Source organism: Bufo bufo, chromosome 2 (assembly GCF_905171765.1).
Source record: "Bufo bufo chromosome 2, aBufBuf1.1, whole genome shotgun sequence".
Classification (NCBI taxonomy): Eukaryota; Metazoa; Chordata; class Amphibia; order Anura; family Bufonidae; genus Bufo; species Bufo bufo.
The window spans coordinates 295,112,442-295,133,520 of NC_053390.1; positions in this window are offsets into that span (position 1 = coordinate 295,112,442).

Genomic DNA, 21,079 nt, shown 5'->3' on the forward strand with positions numbered 1-21,079 from the left:
GACCCTGAGAAGGTCCGCACTGTGCTTGATTGGGAGCTTCCTGACAATCAGAAGGCGCTGATGAGGTTTTTGGGTTTTGCCAATTATTACAGAAAGTTAATTTAGAATTATTCTTCTGTTGTTAAGCCACTCACTGATATGACTAAAAAGGGGGTGGATTTTTCCTCGTGGTCGGTAGATGCGCTTAAAGCCTTTTCTAGTATCAAAGACAGTTTTGCTTCCGCTCCCATTTTGGTACAACCTGATGTCTCTCTACCTTTTATTGTTGAGGTGGATGCTTCTGAGGTGGGTGTGGGTGCGGTCTTATCTCAGGGTCCCTCTCCTGCCAAATGGCGACCATGTGCCTTTTTCTCAAGGAAACTCTCCTCTGCAGAGAGAAATTACTATGTGGGAGATAGGGAGTTGTTGGCCATCAAATTAGCTTTTGAGGAATGGCGCCATTGGTTAGAGGGAGGCAGACACCTTATTACCGTGTTTACCGACCATAAGAATCTGGCCTACTTGGAATCGGCCAAGCGTCTGAACCCGAGACAGGCCAGAAGGTCTTTGTTCTTTTCTAGGTTTAATTTTATTGTCACGTTCCGTCCTGGGGTTAAAAATGTGAAGGCGGATGCCCTGTCATGTTGTTTTCCGGGAGGGGGGAACTTTGAAGACCCGGATCCCATTTTGGCTGAAGAGGTGGTCGTCTCTGCTCTTTATCTTGATTTGAAGGCAGAGCTTCAGGCAGCCCAGGCAGAGGCTCCTGATCTTTGTCCTCCTGGGAGGTTGTTTGTGCCTCTTGCTTTACGACACAAGGTTTTTAAGGAGCACCACGATACTGTCCTTGCTGGGCACCCGGGGAGTAGAGCCACAGTGGATCTCATTGCTCGGAGATTCTGGTGGCCGGCTCTTCGTAAGATGGTTGAGGGTTTTGTGGCAGCTTGCGAGACCTGCGCTCGAGCCAAGATCCCTCATTCACGGCCATCGGGTTCTCTCCTCCCGTTACCCATTCCTTCCCGTCCTTGGACGCATCTGTCCATGGACTTCATTACGGACCTGCCTCGTTCCTCAGGGAAGACTTTGATTCTGGTGGTAGTGGACTGTTTTAGCAAAATGGCGCATTTCATTCCCTTTCCTGGGTTACCCAATGCTAAGACGTTGGCGCAAGCGTTTGTTGATCACATTGTTAAATTGCATGGCATTCCTTCAGACATTGTTTCTGATAGGGGCACACAATTTGTTTCCAGTATCTGGAAGGCCTTCTGTTCTCGCTTGGGTATTCGGTTGTCGTTCTATTCTGCTTTTCACCCGCAGTCGAATGGTCAGACCGAACGCGTCAATCAGAATCTGGAGACATATCTGCGCTGTTTTGTGGCGGAGAATCAGGAGGATTGGTATTCTTTTTTGTCCCTTGCTGAGTTTGCTTAAAATAACCGTCGCCAGGAGTCCTCTGATAAGTCACCATTTTTTGGTGCATATGGGTTTCATCCTGTCACGGCGGGCGTGTACTCAGTCTAACATATAACGCACCAACCAGGCTCTGGGCGAGAGACAGGGGAAGGGTCACCTCCTAAATAATCCCTGACCTCTTACCCTGCACTGCTCAGCCCACCTACAGACCTTTAAGGTGGTATGAGGTGTCCCCGTGCCTGGGCTGACAAAACCCTGAATTCCCTGAGATGGTGAAGTGGGGAAATAGGAGCAGCCTGCTCGCACAGAACCTGGATGGGATAGATGACACAAAACAACCAAACTTGAAATAACACTTATCTTCCTGAGCTCGAACAGACAGCCAATCTTCCTTCCTAGCCTCCAAGACCACAACGATTAGTATAATCCGCCCAGAGCACTGGGCTGGTGTACTATTTAAACTAATGACCCCACCCAGTGCACTTGATGAGAGGCGGATCCAGCACGGCTCCAAAACAAACACTAAACTCGTGCTGCTATCCTGGCCGACCTCCGCATATCGTCAGAGTGGTGCATGACACATCCGCAGTTTGGGACATTCTCTGGAGAGGGGTCTTCTGGTTTACCTGATGAGGAGAGATTTTCCTCGTCTTTGTAATTTATTTGGCAAAAGATTCAGGGTAATCTGAAGAGGATGAGTGAGAGATATAAGCGTGTGGCGGATAAGAGACGTATGCCTGGTCCGGACCTGAATGTGGGTGATCTGGTGTGGTTGTCTACAAAGAATATCAAACTGAAGGTTCCCTCCTGCAAGTTGGGTCCTAGGTTTATTGGGCCTTACAAGATCTTGTCCGTCATCAATCCCGTTGCCTTCCGTCTTGATCTTCCGCAGACTTGGAAGATCCATAATGTTTTTCACAGGTCCCTATTAAAACCTTATGTCCAACCCACTTTGCCTCCTCCTCCGATTTTTGTTGATGGCAATCTTGAATTTCAGGTTTCTAGGATTGTGGATTCTCGCATTATCCGCGGTTCTATCCAGTACCTCATTCATTGGGGGGGTTATGGTCCTGAGGAGAGGATGTGGGTCCCAGTGGCGGACATTAAGGCCACTCGTCTCATCAGGGCTTTCCATAGGTCTCATCCTGAGAAGGTGGGCTCTGAGTGTCCGGAGTCCACCAATAGAGGGAGGGGTACTGTCACCACCAGTTCTGTGAGAAGGTCTGGCAGACGTTCTTCTCTACCTCTTGCATGATGTTCTTTGTTTTGGTTTCACTTTGTCATCTCCTTTCCTTCTCCCAGGTGTCACCTATTTAGACTAATTGTCTCCCTTTATATTCCCTCCCATACTGCCTCACTTTGCGGTTTATACAACTTCATGGATGAGGTGTTCACTGCCGGAGGCTGCTGCTGCTGTTTGCTAAGATAAATCTTTTTCTTTATTTGTGTTTCCTTGCTGGCTTGATTCTAGGTGGCCCTGACTCTGTCCGTATTAAATGCAGGGAGCCGGTGGTCGTGTCCCCTCACTATTATAGGGTCTTCAGGTGTTGGTACGTGGGCATGCAATCGTCTACCATTCAGACCCTTGCATGGGCATAGCAGTCAGGGAGAGCTCTTAGGGTTTTATAGTGCTCACCCATATGCTCCTTAGTTTAGGATCAAGCCAGTCGGATGTTTATTTATAAGTTCCAGCTATCTGCAACATCATCCGTGACATATAGCTACTAGAGAGGGGTCATTGATACAGGGAGTTAGTCTGATTGCCTGATTGGAGTCGGGAAGGAATTTTTTATTCCCCTAAAGTGGGAAAAATTGGCTTGCAGTATAACAGGCCGAACTGGATGGACAAATGTCTTTTTTCGGCCTTATGTACTATGTTACTATGTTACATTTAGGTAGTACAGCATTTGTTTGCGGTTTTGCTGTGTTACCGCAGCTACACAGAGTGACAAACGCTATTGGAACAAATAATTTATACTGGTGTGATATACAGTTGCCCCCCAAAAAAACTGATTGAAGCAGGAATGTTATATACCAATAATATACTTTCTATATTGTGCATTTAGGTAGTGCAGCATTTGTTTGCGGTGTAGCTGCGTTACCGCAGCTACACAGAGTGACAAACGCTATTGGAACAAATAATTTCTACTGGTGTGATATACCAGTTGCCCCCACAAAAAAACTGATTAAAGCAGGGGTGTTATATACTAATAATATACTTTCTATATAGTGCTTTTTGGTAATGCAGAATTTGTTTGTGGTTTTGCCGTATTGCCGCAGCTACACAGAGCGACAAACGCTATTGGAACAAATAATTTCTACTGGTGTGATTTACCAGTTGCCCCCCCAAAAATCTGATTGAAGGAGGGGTGTGAAATACCAATAATATACTTTCTATATTGTGCATTTAGGTAGTGCAGCATTTGTTTGCGGTTTTGCTGCATTACCGCAGCTACACAGAGTGACAAACGCTATTGGAACAAATAATTTCAACTGGTGTGATAAACCAGTTGTCCCCCCAAAAAACTGATTGAAGCAGGGGTGTTATAGACCAATAATTTACTTTCTATATAGTGCATTTAGGTAGTGCAGCATTTGTTTGCGGTTTTGCTGCGTTACCGCAGCTACACAGAGTGACAAACGCTATTGGAACACATCATTTCTACTAGTGTGATATACTAGTTGTCCTCCAAAAAAACTAATTGAAGCAGGAATGTTATATACCAATAATATACTTTCTATATTGTGCATTTAGGTAGTGCAGCATTTGTTTGCTGTCTTGCTGCGTTACCGCAGCTACACAGAGTGACAAACGCTATTGGTACAAATTATTTCTACTGGTGTGATTTATCTGTTGCCTCCCTAAAAACTAATTGAAGGAGGGGTGTGATATACCTTCATCCACAAATACTGCTCTTCTATAGGGGCTTTTGTAACAGGGTCATTTTGAAAATGACAGGCAAAGGAAGAGTCACGCCATTCCGCAGGGTTGGTAGGATCGGGCAGGTGCACCAGGCCGGAGCCTAAATGTGAATTTGCAGAAGATGCGTGCGATTACGTCAAAGGACACACCAAACTTGGTTGAGTGGCTCACTCAGCCTTCCGCTTCTGCACCCTCCTCATCCTCTCTATCTTCACCCTCTTCAATCTCTGCTGTGTGCACCCCAAAAGACATCACCACCACCACCATATCCCCTCCGCTCAAGTCAGAGGAATTATTTTCCCATCCATTCCAAGACCTTATGGATGCACAGCCATTCTTGGCATTGGATCAGGAAGAGGAGGTATCAACGGGCGACACCCAGCAGTCTGACGACAGTACCCAGATCAGCCCAAGGGGGGTGGTCCCGCTGTTGCTGCCTACTCCAAAATCTCTAATGTCAGTGGTGGTGAAGGTGACGATGATGACGTGTTGATCGACGTCACATGGGTGCCCACAAGAGAGGAAGAGGAGGGGAGTTCAGAGGGAGAGACGGAGCAGCATTTAGGTAGGAGTAAGGAGGAGAAACAAGCAGAACTTACAGTGCACAGGAGGCAAAAACCAGACTGCTAATGTATCTGGAACGAGCCATCCACCATGCACAGTCACATCTGATGCTCCCAGGACGCCGGCACATGGCTCCGCAGTGTAGGCTTTTTTTAACGTGTCCGCTTCTGACAATAGTGTTGCCATCTGCAGTCTGTGCTGTCAACTCATAAGTCGTGGTAAGCCCAACTCTCACCTAGGGACGATCGCCTTAAGAAGGCACCAGGCCTCCTATCACGGAGCCCAGTGGGAGCAACACCATCAGAGCCCACAAAGCCACACTCCCGGCGCTCCACGTCCTGCCTCTTCTCCTTCTCCTTTCTCCTCCCATTTGTCGTCCACTCCACCTTCCACCGTGTCGTCGTTACGTTCATCTGGCAAAAGGCAGGCTTTCGTGGCCCAAATGTTCGAGTGTAAAAATATGATAACGCTCTTTCCCAACTGCTGACCGCCTGCTTGTCGGAACTGCTAGCCCGCCAACTACTGCCATATAAACTGATGGACTCGGAGGCCTTTAGAAAATTTGTGGCCTTTGGCACACAGCAATGGAAGGTTCCCGAAAGAAAATATTTCTCCCAGAAGAGCATCCCGGAGCTATATGGCCATGTTCAGCGGCAAGTGAATGTATCTCTGGCACAGTGTCGGTGCCAAAATACATCTGATCACAGACACGTTGTCTAGCAAACACGGGCAGGGAAGGTACATCATTTTTACTGCCCACTGGGTGGACCTACTGACGGCCGTCAAGCATGCAACCTGTGGCAACCGTGTGGATTTGGTTTTACCGCTAAGGATTGCATGCAGGCCTGCCTCTTCTTCTTCTCCTCCTACTCCATCCTCCGTCTCCTCCTCTGCTGACTCCTTCTTTTCCACTGCTACTGCCTCTTCCTATACACCCCCAAGCTCCCCAGAACCTATTCGACTTGCCAGGTGAGACGTTGCCATGCTGTTCTGCGGCTGTTGTGCCTGGAAGCCAAGAGCCACACTGGTCCTGCACTCTCTTCAGCTTTGCGATCAGTGGCTAACCCTGCTAAATTTGACAGTTGGTAAAGTTGTGTGCGACAACGGTGCCAATCTGCTGAGTGCGCTGAAACAGGGCAAAATGACACACGTGCCGTGCATGGCACACGTCCTGAACTTAGTCGTGCAGTGATTCGTTGCCAAATACCCTGGGGTTCAGGAAGTCTTGCAGCAAGCCAGGAATATCTCTGGCCATTTTTGAAGATCTTAAACGGCCATGGCTCGCCTTGCTGACGTTCAGCGGTGGCACCCCCTGCCCGTCAGATGTCTGATTTGTGACTGCCCGACGCGCTGGAACTCCACCTTGTATATGCTTGATAGGCTGCTCCAGCAGAAACATGTAGTTAACGACTATGGCGAAACCAACCTCGCCACTGGGTGCTGGAGAAGACTGGTTGCCAGCCTTGTGCCCCAGGATTATGGGCCCTCTCATCAGCCCATGCAAATTTAACTGTGTTTGTGGCATCTGAGCGCTGTTTGGATATTTTGAGCACTCAGATCCAAGCCATCTAGGGATATGTTAAATGTCTATGTTACTGTAATGGTTGGGACATTGTATATTTAAATAGTGATGTCTGTCCTATTGTCCCCACGTGTGTATTGGCGATTTCCCTTTGTCCTAGGGAGAGGTAATTGAATTACTCCTCGGTTGTCTCCAGGAAAGAAGACATTGTGTATTCTCCTGCCTGTGATAATTACATCAACCCATTGTGTAAGGTAATTGTATCACAGGCAGAGGGGAGGATTTTGTGTGGGAGTGTTTTACTGTATTGTACGTGTTTATTGGTTGTTTTTAAAGAACCCTGTGGGTGGTACTAATGTGTAACAATGTTATATAAGAACAATAAACACATAGCTCTGGGTGACCACTGCTTGACCCTCAACATGGAGCCTCGTCTCGTTCTTGGGGGGATTCACTGCATGCTGTTAGAGACTGATTGCTAGGAGTGTAAGCCGCTTGGGTGCGTTTCCTATTCGTCTGCTAGCAGCTATTCGTGAGGTTCCGTTCGGGAGTTTGGAGTATACCCTTGTATGTCGTTACGACTACCTGTACGAACTCTGCGGCAGGACAGGATCTGGGAGCTTGTTTTTTTTTCACCGCGCCAGTGGTTGCTAATGCGCGACGCATGCAGACTTCTGCGGACATTTGATGAGATCACCAAACTGGTCAGTCACAGCCAGGGTTTCATAAGTGACATCCTACCTTACGCCTTCTTTCTGGAGTGTGCATTGCGTCGTGTCATTAATCAAGCAGTCGAGGAGCAGCAGCAGCAAGATGAGGTAGTCCCAATGCTGGATGAATTCCCAGGGGGGGCTACTCCATCTGAGACAAGTCAACAGAAGTCTGACATGTCAGAGGAGGATGGTGCCGGGGCGGAGGAGGAGCAAGAAGAGTATGCTTTAAACTTTTCTGGGATCCCTGGTGTTGTCCATGGCTGGGGGGAGGAGACCGAGGACAACGTTATCCTGGACAATGAGCAGGAGCCATGCCTCTCCACCGCTTCTAGTTTAGTGCAAATGGGGGCCTTCATGCTCCAGTATTTGAAGAGCATAATGGGCAAGGACCAGTCTTGGGTGGCAACGTACTTAGACCCCCGGTACAAACACAAAATGGCGGACATGTAACCAGCATCACAGGGGGCTGTCAGAATGCAGCACTTCCAGGCCTTGCTTTGAGAAATGCTGCATTCTGCTTTTGAGGGGGCACTGGCAGAGGAATTTCATCTCACAGAGAAACAGTTGCGGGTACCAATCCAAAAGCGCATGCAAGAAGAGGGGGGTTTAAAGATGTGTTGGTCACTTCGGATATGAGATCATTCTTGCAGCCAACCCATAGACAGCCGCCCTCTGGATCCAGCCTCAGGGAACGCCTAGACTGACAGGTGTCCAACTACATAGGTTTAACGGCCGATGTGGACGCTCTGAGAAGCGAGGAACACCTTGACTACTGGGTGTGCAGGCTTGACCTGTGGCCAGAGCTGGCCCAATTTGCCATGGAACTCTTGGCTTGCCCCTCGTCCAGTGTCCTGTCCGAAAGGACATTCAGCGGAGCAGGGGGGATCATAACCACAGTTTGCCACAGTGTGGACTACCTCACATTTCTAAAAATGAATGAGGCATGGATCTCGGAGGAATTCAACACACTTGACGAGTCGACCACGTTTAATAGAATTTCCTCATGACAGCCCACAAATATCCGCCACCACCCAGAACAAATAATGGTCCCTGTCTGAGGTAAATACAGCAGTATAAAAGGCCTTTTCTGTCCGTTGAATGCCTAATGTTTTGGGCCTCGGAGGAATTCAACACCTGTGACGACCACGTGTTTCAACTATTATCATTAGATGTTTTTTCAAGAAGGGGGATTTCGTTAGCCATGTTTTTAATCCAATTTTATATTTTTAGTTATTTTAAACATATGTATTTGAACTGTATTTGTACTGGCCTTTAGTAAAGTTGATATCCATTGACCGTCTAATAGACCTCCAGCCACATAATCACTTGATCTTTTCTGAACGGTGAATGCATATTTTTTGGGACCTGTAATACACTGGCCTGCTGTAAAATTGATATTCAATGACTGTGTAATCTACCTCCAGCCACATACTTACTTTTTTTTTTTTGTACACTGAATGCATAATTTTTGGGGCCTGTAGTACACTGGCCTGCTGTAAAATTGATATCCAATGACCGTGTAATCTACCACTAGCCACATACTTACTTGTTCTTTTCTGTACGCTGAATGCATAATTTTGTGGCCTGTAGTACACTGGCCTGCTGTAAAATTGATATCCAATGACCTTGTAACTAGAGATGTCGCTAAAATAAAATTTAAAATGTTTGCGAACGGGGTGAACCGCCATAGACTTCAATAGGCAGGCAAATTTTAAAACCCACAGGGACTCTTTCTGGCCACAATAGTGAATGAAAAGTTGTTTCAAGGGGACTAACACCTGGACTGTGGCATGCCGGAGGGGGATCCATGGCAAAACTCCCATGGAAAATTACGTAGTTGACGCAGAGTCGGGTTTTAATCCATAAAGGGCATAAATCACCTAACATTCCTAAATTGTTTGGAATAACGTGCTTGAAAACATCAGATATGTATCGATCAGGTAGTGTAAGGGTTACGCCCGCTTCACAGTGACAGACCAAACTCCCCGTTTAACACACCACAAACAGTCCATTTGCACAACCGCAAACTCCCCATTTGCACAAGGTTGGATACCAAGCTAGCCATGTCCCGTTCCTTGTCCTCACTGACGTCATTGAAGGTCTCTTCCTCTACCCAGCCACGTACAACACAAAGGGTCCCTGAAAGGTGACAACAAGCCCCCTGAGACTCCTCTCTCTGTGTTGCCGCAGGTCCAGCAATCGACGAAAACAAGGCTGCTTCTGGTGGTGATGGTGATGGTGACCACAACTCTTCCTCTTCATGCTCATCTACGGCCTGATCCAGCACTCTTCGCAGGGCACGCTCCAGAAAAAACGCATATGGGATGAGGTCGATGATGTTGCCTTGGGTTTGACTGACCAGGTTTGTCACCTCCACAAAAGGACACATGAGCCTATAGCCATTGTGCATGAGCGTTCAGTAACGCGGCAAAAAAATACCCAGCTCTGTTTTCTCCTCTATCAGGGGCTGGTGTATGGAATAGATTTTAGGAACCGGGAGATGGAAAAAGATGCTTGGTCGGTCCTCTTACTTCCAATTTGGGGCACTGCGCATACGCCTTGCAATGTACTATGCCACCAGATATGAGTGGTGTGTTTAAGTAGTACTATTCCAATCAATTTGATCCCTGTTACGTCCCCTATCAGGGGACGTGTATGGAATAGATTTTAGGAATCGGGAGATGGAAAAAGATGCTTGGTCGGTCCTCTTACTTCGAATTTGGGGCACTGCGCATACGCCTTGCAATGTACTGTGCCACCAGATATGAGTGGTGTGTTTAAGTAGTACTATTCCTATCAGTTTAATCCCTGTTACTTCCCCTATCAGGGGACGTGTATGGAATAGATTTTAGGAACTGGGAGATGGAAAAAGATGCTTTGTCGGTCCTCTTACTTCCAATTTGGGGCACTGTGCGTGCGCCGTGTAATGTACTGTGCAATCCCAATGTGAGTGGTATGTTAAGTAGTACTATTCCTATAAGTTTAATCCCTGTTACGTCCCCTATCAGGGGACGTGTATGGAATATATTTTAGGAACCGGGAGATGGAAAAAGATGCTTGGTTGGTCCTCCTACTTCCAATTTGGGGCACTGCGCGTGCACTGTGCAATGTACTGTGCCACCAGATATGAGTGGTGTGTTAAGTAGTACTATTCCTATCAGTTTAATCCCTGTTACGTCCCCTATCAGGGGACGTGTATGGAATAGATTTTAGACAACCGCAAAAAGTTGTCAATATAGTTGACACACTCGTGACATAAATTTTATTCCTCTATGCGTCAATCTTGGTGTAGTGATAACTGTGCTCGTGCGCACGTTTGGGAGATTGCAGGCGATGGGGTTTTTTCAAAGCCTATGGTCGTGCTGAGGTAGTTCAGTGACAGTTAAGTGACCCAGAAAACAATGATTCTGCAGTGTGGGCCCATTGTTGGCCTAGTAGGCTTTAATGATCACCTTAGATGATCACAAAGAAAATTAATGTTTTTTCTATGCAAAATTATCCAGCCAATCGCTTTTGGTCTGTTCACAATAAAGCAACGACCTTATCATCTGGGGTGTGCCAACATTGCCATTGCCAACACACTCATAGAGGTGGTCGCTTCATTGTGATACGCAAGCCCCTTCACCACAACAAGGTAACGATCACGAAGGGGAATTCACACATGTATGTGCCTTTTTTTTTGTTTTGTTTTTGCAGTCACAGTGCAGCACCAGAAGCCAGAAAAATTAGGTATGTACACATGCCAGAAAAATTAGGTATTGTTGCAGCAGTAGCAGCGGCCAGAAAAATTGATGTTTTCCAGGCAGAAAGTGCACTAAAACATTGCGGCTTCAACCCTAGTTGGTGGCGGATAAGTCATGCAAGTCATCCGGCATGCAGAGATAAAATACAGCAGCGTGTGGACCATTTTTAGCCCAAGGCAGCTCATCTCATCACCAGGCCTTTTTTAGTCAAATGTAGCGCCCACTGTCAGTCCCTTCGGGATCCATGCCTCATTCATCTTAATAAAGGTGAGGTGATCTAGACTTTTTTGACCTAGGCGACTTCTCTTCTCAGTGACAATACCTCCTGCTGCACTGAAGGTCCTTTCTGACAGGACACTTGAAGCGGGGCAGGCCAGAAGTTCTATCGCAAATTGGGATAGCTCAGGCCACAGGTCAAACCTGCACACCCAGTAGTCAAGGGGTTCATCGCTCCTCAGAGTGTCGATATCTGCAGTTAAGGCAAGGTAGTCTGCTACCTGTTGGTCGAGTCGTTCTCTGAGGGTGGACCCCGAAGGGCTGTGGCGATGCGTAGGACTTAATAAGCTCTGCATGTCCTCCATCAACAACACGTCTGTAAAGCGTCCTGTCCTTGCTGGCGTGGTCGTGGTAAGAGGAGGATTACTTTCTCCTGTTAGATTCCAGTTGTGCTGTGACATCACCCTTATACGCTGTGTAAAGCATACTTTTTAATTTATTTTGGAACTGCTGCATCCTTTCCAACTTCCGGTAATTCTGTAACATTTCAGGCACTTTCTGCTTATACCGGGGGTCTAGTAGCGTGGCCACCCAGTACAGGTCGTTCTCCTTCAGCCTTTTTATACGAGGGTCCCTCAACAGGCACGACAGCATGAAAGACCCCATTTGCACAAGGTTGGATGCCGAGCTACTCATGTCCCGTTTCTCGTCCTCACTGATCTCACTGAAGGTCTGTTCTTCCCCCCAGCCACGTACAACACCACGGGTACCAGATAGGGGACAATGAGCACCCTGGGATGCCTGCTGTGGTTGGTCTTCCTCCTCCTCCTCAAAGCCACATTTCTCCTCTGACTCCTCTTCCTCAGACTCCTCTTCCAGCGTTGGCGCAGGTCCAGCAAGCGATGCTGATACGGCTGTTTCTGGTGGTGATGGTGACCACAACTCTTCCTCTTCCTCTTCACGCTCATCTACGGCCTGATCCAGCGCACTTCGCAGGGCATGCTCCAGGAAGAAAACAAATGGGATGATGTCGCTGATGGTGCCTTCAGTGCGACTGACTAGGTTTGTCACCTCCTCAAAAGGATGCATGAGCCTACAGGCATTGCGCATGAGCGTCCAGTAACGTGGCAAAAAAATTACCAACTCTGCAGAGGCTGTCCTAGCACTCCTGTCATACAAATACTCGTTGACGGCTTTTTCTTGTTGCAGCAGGCGGTCGAACATTAGGAGTGTTGAATTCCAATGTGTCGGGCTGTCGCAAATCAAGCGCCTCACTGGCATGTTGTTTCGCCGCTGAATATCTGAAAAGTGCTCCATGGCCGTGTAGGAACGCCTGAAATGTCGACACACCTTCCCGGCCTGTTTGAGGACGTCCTGTAAGCCTGGGTACTTATGCACAAAGCGTTGTACAATCAGATTCAACACATGTGCCATGCACGGCACATGTGTCAACTTGCCCAAATTTAATGCCCCCAACAAATTGCTTCCATTGTCACACACCATTTTGCCGATCTCCAGTTGGTGCGGAGTCAGCCACTGATCCACCTGTGCGTTCAGGGCGGACAGGAGTGCTGGTCCGGTGTGACTCTCTGCTTTCAGGCAAGTCAACCCCAAGACGGTGTGACACTGTCGTATCCGGGATGTGGAATAGACCCTGGGGAGCTGGGGGGGTGCAGTTGATGTGGAGCAAGACGCAGCAGCAGAAGAGGACTCAGCCGAGGAGGTTATGGAAGAGGATGGAGTAGGAGGAGTAGAGGAGGTGGCAGCAGGCCTGCCTGCAAGTCGTGGCAGTGTCACCAACTCCTCTGCAGAGCCACGCATTCCATGCTTAGCAACGGTCAGCAGGTTTACCCAATGCGCAGTGTAGGTGATATACCTGCCCTGACCGTGCTTTGCAGACCAGGTATCAGTGGTCAGATGGACCCTTGCCCTAACACTGTGTGCCAGACATGCCATGACTTCCTTTTGCACAATTGAGTACAGGTTGGGGATTGCCTTTTGTGCAAAGAAATTTCTTCCGGGTACCTTCCACTGCGGTGTCCCAATAGCTACAAATTTTTTAAAGGCCTCAGACTCCACCAGCTTGTATGGTAAAAGCTGGCGGGCTAAGAGTTCCAACAAGCCAGCTGTCATACGCCGGGCAATGGGGTGATTTTGTGACATTGGCTTCTTACGCTCAAACATGTCCTTGACAGACACCTGACTGTGGGCAGATGAGCAGGAACTGCTCAAGGCGAGAGACGGAGTGGCGGATGGTTGAGAGGGGGCAAGGAGGACAGTAGTGGTTGACATGGCTGAAGATGCTGGACCAGGAGGAGGATGGCGGCTTTGAGTTTGTGTGCTGCTTGTACTCATGTTTTGATCCCATAGGCGTTTGTGATTTGAGATCATGTGCCTTCGCAAAGCAGTTGTACCTAGGTGGGTGTTGGACTTCCCACGACTCAGTTTCTTTTGGCAAAGGGTTGCAAATAGCATCGCTGTTGTCAGAGGCAGACACACAAAAAAAATGCCACACTGCTGAGCTCTGCATTGAGGGCATTCTGGTGGTGGCAACAGCATGCGTTGATTGGCATGCTGTCTGGCTGACCCCGGGTGCCGATGCATGCTGTCTGACTGTGCCACTAGCTCCTTGGGACGACCTCCCCCTGCTTCCAACTTGTCTCCTCCTCCTCTCTGTCTCCCCATCTGAACTTTCCCCCTGTTCTTCTTCTCTTCGATCGGGCACCCACGTGACATCCACGGACACATCGTCATCATCAACCGCTTCACTTGTATCTGACAACTCAGCAAAGGAAGCAGCAGCGGGCGCAACATCATCATCATCACACCGTACGTCGATATGTGTAATGCTGTCTGACTGAGACATATCCCTGTTATCTACATCCTCTGGCAATAATGGTTGCGCATCACTCATTTCTTCCAACTGATGTGTAAATAACTCTTCTGACAGATCAAGTGAAGCAGCTGTGGTGCTAGTGTTGGGGGTGACGGCAGGCGGGCGAGTAGTAACTTGAGAGGTGCCCGAAGCTGAGCTGGAGGAGCATGGTGCGTCAAGGTTCCGAGGGGAAGCTGTAGAAGATTGGGTGTCCTGTGTTAGCCAGTCAACTATGTCCTCTGAACTTTTTGAGTTCAGGGTATGTGGCCTCTGAACACTGGGCATTATTCTAGGGCCAAAGGGAATGACAGCACCACGACCACGACGGCCCTTGCGGGATGGCCTGCCTCTGCCTGTCATTTTTTTTTGATTAGTTTAGTTGTACTATGCGTGCAAGCTACTGTGACACCAGATATGAGTGGCACTGTGCACTGGCAGAAGTTGGCAGAGTAGACGCGGTATGCCTGACACACACGCTTGCAGACAACTAACTGCTATTCAATCTATTACAGTCAAAATTGTTGTTTTTTAAAAAATTTATTCTACTGTGACACCAGATAGGAGTTGCGCTGGTGAAACTATGCACTTGCAGGGCCTGAAACACACACGCGTGCAGGCAACTGACTGCTATTATTTTACAGTCCAAATTTTATTTTATTTTTTTAATGTAATCTACTGTGACACCAGATAGGAGTTGCGCTGGTGACACTATGCACTTGCAGGGCCTGAAACACACACGCGTGCAGGCAACTGACTGCAATTATATTACAGTCAAAAAAGTTTTTTTTTTTAAAATGCAAGCTACTGTGGCAAGTGGGCACAGTATACGCTGTGAGCCTGACACACATGCTGGCAGGCAACTGCAATTATATTACACAGGAAAAAAAAAAAAGCAGACTGATGTACTAGCCCTAAAAAGGGCTTTTTGGGGTGCTGTCAGGACGCTGTCCTTACAGCAGAGATCAGATGAGTCTTTCAGGACTGGAGTGGACACTGAATACACTAGCCTAGCTATCGATTTCCCTATTAAATCAGCAGCAGCTACACTGTACTTCCTCTAAGAATGCAGCTTCCGAATGAATCTAAAATGGATGCTGTCCAGGAGGTGGGACGGTCTGGGAGGGAGGGTATGCTGTTGATTGGCTGGAATGTGTCTGCTGACTGTGAGGTACAGGGTCAAAGTTTACTCAATGATGACGAATAGGGGGCGGACCGAACATCGCATATGTTCGGCCGCCGTGGCGAACGCGAACAAGCGATGTTCGCCGGGAACTGTTCGCCAGCAAATAGTTCGGGACATCTCTACTTGTAACCTACTTCCAGCCACATAGTTACTTGTTATTTTATGTACGCTGAATGCATAATTTTTGGGGCCTGTAGTCCACTGGCCTGCTGTAAAATGGATATCCAATGACAGTGTAATCAACCTCCAGTCACATACTTACTTGTTCTTTTCTGTACGCTGAATGCATTATTTTTGGGGCCTGTAGTACACTGGCCTGCTATAAAATTGATATCCAATGACCATGTAATCTACCTCCAGCCACATGCTTACTTGTTCTTTTCTGTACAGTGAATTAATAATTGTTGCAGCCTCAGAGGAATTCAACACCAGTGACGACCATGTGTTATCGAAATTCAACTATTAGAATTTTTTCAAGAGGGGGGATTTTGGGAGCCAAAAAGATTCTGTCAAGTCGGACCTCCTTACAAGCACAAAGGCCTATTCGCTGTTTAAACAGGCACAGCGGCTGATCCTCTACGTGTCTGGTATTTCAGATCAGACTTATTTACGTGGATGGTCTCTTTATTCCGCTTATTCTGTGTAGCAACCGAATGATCAATCTCTGACCCTTAAATGTGCTTACCATGATTATGGCCCTTTTTAACTAGCCTCCCAATCATGTGGTATGTAATGAAAATATTATACTCACCTCTTCTCCGCCACTCTGTTCCGGCACCTTGGCTCCATTCAGAGATCTTCCGGTTGAAGACCTGTTTACTTCCAACTGCGGTCCAGACAAAGTCATATCCATATCCAATCACCTGCTTTATTGGTGAAGTGTCCTCAAGTGTCATGCCACTACTTGATCACTTGCTGCTTGGGAACATTTCACCGCTGAGGCCGGTAATTGACTGCACGTAGGGGTACATGTGATCCTGTCAAAACCCTGGCTATAAGTAAACAGGACGGGGAAAGGGTGACTGATGCGGAGGGTAGCAAGTAAGTATAATATTTTCATTAGGTACCTCATGCTCTGAGGCTAATTAAACGCTATCATCCTGAAAAACTTTTTTAAGTATCAAAACCCAATTAATAGTGTTGGGGGCGAGCATGCTAGGAAGAACACCATTTTGACTTGAGCATCGCGATGCTCGGCCGAACACTGTGTGTGCTCGATCGCGATGCTCGAGTCTCCTCCCCGCACGTTTGTACTACCCCAGCCAATAAACATGCGGGGTAGTACTGGCACTCACTGTAATGCCGTAGCCATGTCGGTTACTGGCATTACAGTGATTGGCTGACCGATGACACGTGGTTCGGCTCAGTCTTAGTCAGGGAGAGCTGCAGCAGAAGGGACAGATAGCGTAAGGACAGGAATTGTTTAGTGTTAAAAGGTGTTAGAGACCCAAAATTTCTTTTAAGGACTATTGTTTTATCTGGCTGCTATATATTATTAGCGTAACCTGCGCTAAATTGCGTGCAATTGTTTGGCCTCTGCTGACAGTGACACAACCTCTGCTACATCTGTTGTGTTACATTAGCGTATCCTAAATATCTGTGACATTCAGCGCAATTGTTTGGCCGCTGGTGACAGCGACATTACCTGCGCTACATCTCCTGTCTAACGTTTGCGCATTCTAAATATCTGTGACATTCAGTCTAATTTTTTCCCCACTGGTGACAGCAAAATTACCTGCGCTACATCTCCAGTATAATGTTTGTGCATCCTAAATATCTGTCGCATTCAGTCAAATTTTTTCCCCCCTGATGACAGCGAAATTAGCTGCGCTACATCTCCTGTATAATGTTTGTGCATTCTAAATATCTGTGACATTGTCTAATTTTTTCCCAACTGGTGACAGCGAAATTACCTGCGCTACATCTCCTGTATAACGTTTGCGCATCCTAAATATCTGTCACATTCAGTCTAATTTATTTGCACATACACTTACAAAACCTGCACTACTGTACGTGTGACATACTTGCAAGCATATATTCCATTTAATATGCTCAAGGCAAGCAGTAAGGGACGGGGAAGTGGCCATGCTGCTGATGGTGCATGCAGAGGCCATGGCCCTGGGCGCGGTGAAACTGTGCCTGCTGCCAGAGTACAAGAAACACACTCATCCACTATACCTAGCTTCATGTCCCAGTTTGCAGGGCGGCGCAGGACACCACTCTCAAAGTCACACCAGTGCCACCAGGTGGTCGGGTGGATTGCAGTAGATAATGCTTCCAGTTGGTTAGGCACCACCCTGTCTTCCACAAAGTCCAGTTTCAGTAGCCAAGAGTTTGGTTAACAGAATCCTCACCCTGATCCTCCTTCCTCCCACCATGGAGAGTCTTAGCAAACAAGTGATCCCGCACTCTCTTGACATTTCTTGACTTGTGCACTGATTCCCAAACTCTTGAGCATCCACATTTAGAAGAAGATGACTGTGGAGAATGGCAATTAGTGTTTCACGAGGTGGATGATGATGAGACACAGTTGCCAATAAGTTAACGGCAATTAGTGTCTGAAGAGGTTGATGATGAGGATGAAACAGTTGTCAATAAGTGAGGTTCTTGTTAGGTCAATAAGTCAGGAGGATGACCAAAGTAAGGAAGTTGAAGAGGAGGAGGTGGTCGATGAAATCACTGACCCAACCTGGGAAGGTGGCAAGCCGAGCAAGGACAGCAGTACAGAGGGGGAGGGATCCGCAGCACCGCAACAGGCTGGAAGAGGCAGTGGGGTGGCAAAAGGGAGTAGGCAGGCCACACCAAACAGGCACGCAACATACATGCTGGCCATTCCCCTGTCCAAAACGCAGGCCCGGATGCCTCCTGCCCTGCACCTGGACCTTCGCAAGCACCACCAGATAGCACATCCACTTTCGTGTCCCAGCGCAGCGTACAGATGTCCATACCCCAGGCCTTTGAACGAAAACATACAGCCACCCACCCACAGGCCATAGCACTAAATGCGCACCTTTCCAAATTGCTGGCCCTGGAAATGTTGCCATTTAGGCTTGTGGACACTGAGGCTTTCCGCAGCCTCATGGCTGCGGCTGTCCAGCAGTACTCAGTCCCCAGCCGCCACTATTTTTCCCGGTGTGCCGTCCCCGCCTTACACCAGCATGTGTCCCGTAACATTACCCGTGCCCTGACCAACGCAGTTATTGGCAAGGTCCACTTAACGACTGACACATGGACAAGTGCTTTTGGCCAGGGACGCTACATTTCCCTGATGGCACACTGGGTGACCATTGTGGAGGCCGGGAGCGAGTCGTACCCTGGGATGGCACAGGTACTACCGACGCCAAGGATTGTGGGCCCTACTTCCATCAGAATTTCTGCCACCACCTACATTAGTGTCTGAAACCCCCCTCCTCCTCCTCCTCCACCTCCTCCTCCACTTCCACCTCTGTTCTCATCTTGCAGCACCAGTAAGCCATCAGTCAGTAGCTAGAAGCAGTGTAGCACTGCAGTGGGGAAGCGGCAACATGCCGCGCTGAAACTAATTTTCTTAGGTGACAAACAGCACACCACCGCAGAGCTGTGGCAGGGTATAATGGACCAGACTGAGCTGTGGCTCTCGCCACTGAACCTATAACCAGGCATGGTTGTGTCTGATAATGGTCGTAACTTGGTAGCGGCTTTGGAGCTCGGCAAGCTCGCACACATACCATGCCTAGTCCACATGTTCAACTTAGTGGTTCAGCGGTTTCTTAAAACCTACCCCAATTTGGCTGAGCTACTGGTGAACGTGCTCTGCGTGTGTGTCAATTTCCGCAAGTCATCGACAGCTGCCGCCGGCCTGGCAACACTGCAGCAGCGCTTGCAATTGCCAGCTCACCAACTGTTGTGAGAGGTGAGCACGCGCTGGAACTCCATGTTCCACATGTTGGCCAGGCTTTGTGAGCAGCAGAAAGCAGCAGTGGAATACCAGCTGCAACATGGTCATCGCTAGAGTTGAGCGGACACCTGGATGTTCGGATTCGACGGGTTCGGCCGAACTTCACAAAAAAGTTTGAGTTCTGGAACCGAACTTGACCCGAACTTGACCCCGAACCCCATTGAAGTCAATGGGGACCCGAACGTTTGAGCACTAAAATGGCTGAAAAAGTCATGGAAAGGGCTAGAGGGCTGCAAATGGCATCAAAATGTAGTTAAGAGCATGGCAAGTGCTCTTCAAACAAATGTGGATAGGGAAATGACTTTAAATAACATAAAATATGTAAAAATAAAAAATAATATTTATCTAGGAGGACGAGCTCCATATGGAGTAGGAGGTTGAGGAGGCGGTTGATGTGGCGGTGGATGTGGAAGCGGCGGTGGAGGAGGAGGAGGTAGCCCACACTGCTTTTTGGTTTTAAATTTATTTTAATTTTTTTAAATTAGGGTACACCCCAAAACATTGGGAAATATAACCTGTGATAACCCCCTCCAGTCGTGCTAAACACACGTTCAGACAATACACTGGCTGCAGGGCAGGCCAGCACCTCCAAGAGTTAAAGGGCAAGCTCAGGCCATGTGCCCAATTTAGAGACCCAGAAGTTGCAGGGGCTGACCCCTGTCAGTCAGTTCGTGTAGGCGTGTGCACACTTACTGCACCACCATGTCGCACATCCCCGTGATGTTCACGATCCAATTTGATATCTGCTCTATCAACTTTCGATGTTCTTTTATGCACCTACCATGGTGATCACGGGTGGCGGGGAATCAGGGTTCCAGGCCGGAGAGGGAGCCTGAGAAAAGGATACCACATGCAAGTGAGGTGTCACGCCTGAGGATGGGGGAAATCCTCAGCCGTGTAAAGCCTGGTCATGTTATGGCCTACTCGGCCAGGAGAACAGGATAGGGAGCAGGTCACCTCCTAACAGCGTCCCTACCCTGACCCTAACTCCTAACTGCATGGGCCGACCTTAAAGGTAGGAGGACCCATGCGCAGGAACCTCGGATCCCTAACTCACCCTCCGTCCGGTCCCTGCGCTAGGAGTCAGAGTAAGACGCCCCACTCCTCCTAGGCACGGAGGAGCAGGAGTCTCAACGGCCAAGCTGTTGGGAAAATAGGGGAACACAAACAGTCCTATGGATATGGCAGGTAATGTGAACTAGTTCCACTTACCTGCCACAGCCTTGCTGACTGGATCCCTGTGCAGGCAAGCTGAAGTCCAGACAAGATTCAATGAACCCAGCAAACACACAACCACACACAGGAACCCAGATCCATAGCTGCACAAATATACAACAGGAACAAATCAACTGATCATAACATAACATAGTGTATCACAATTTATGATCACAAGGGTGGCCCACACTGGCAGATGGAAATGACCAGGAGAGTTCCTCCAGCTTACAAGGCTGGAGTACCCCTCAGAAGTCTGTCTAAACTGAGGCTTTATAGCCCAGGCAGCCACACCCACAAACGGACACACCCAGTGCACACACACTAGGAAGGAGATTAACCCTTCCAACACCAGGGAAGGGAAAACACCACTAATAGGAGACGTGCACACAACAACATACCACACGGTGCACACAACACACACACCTAACAGAAGGTTGCTAGGTGTGACCGCATGCCAGGGCAGCAAGCTACCTAGCGACGCTCAGGCTGCTCTGCTGCTAAAAACAACACTGGTTGCCCGCGGCAACCACAAATGAGGCCACAGACAAGCGGCCCTCACCCGTGGTTGAACGCCCATACAAAACCGCAGGCAACCGCATGCGGTAAAGGAGTCACGGTCATGGGCATGGCCGTGACAGGAGGTCAATGGATGAAATTAAATGTAATAGAGCGGAAATGTGGGACAAAGTATTGAAGCATAAGCTTCCAATTTAAGGAGGGGGCGCGCGGCAATTACCCACTCCCGACTCGGGGAGGTAATGACGATAAATAACAATACAGGACACTTAAGATGCCCTGT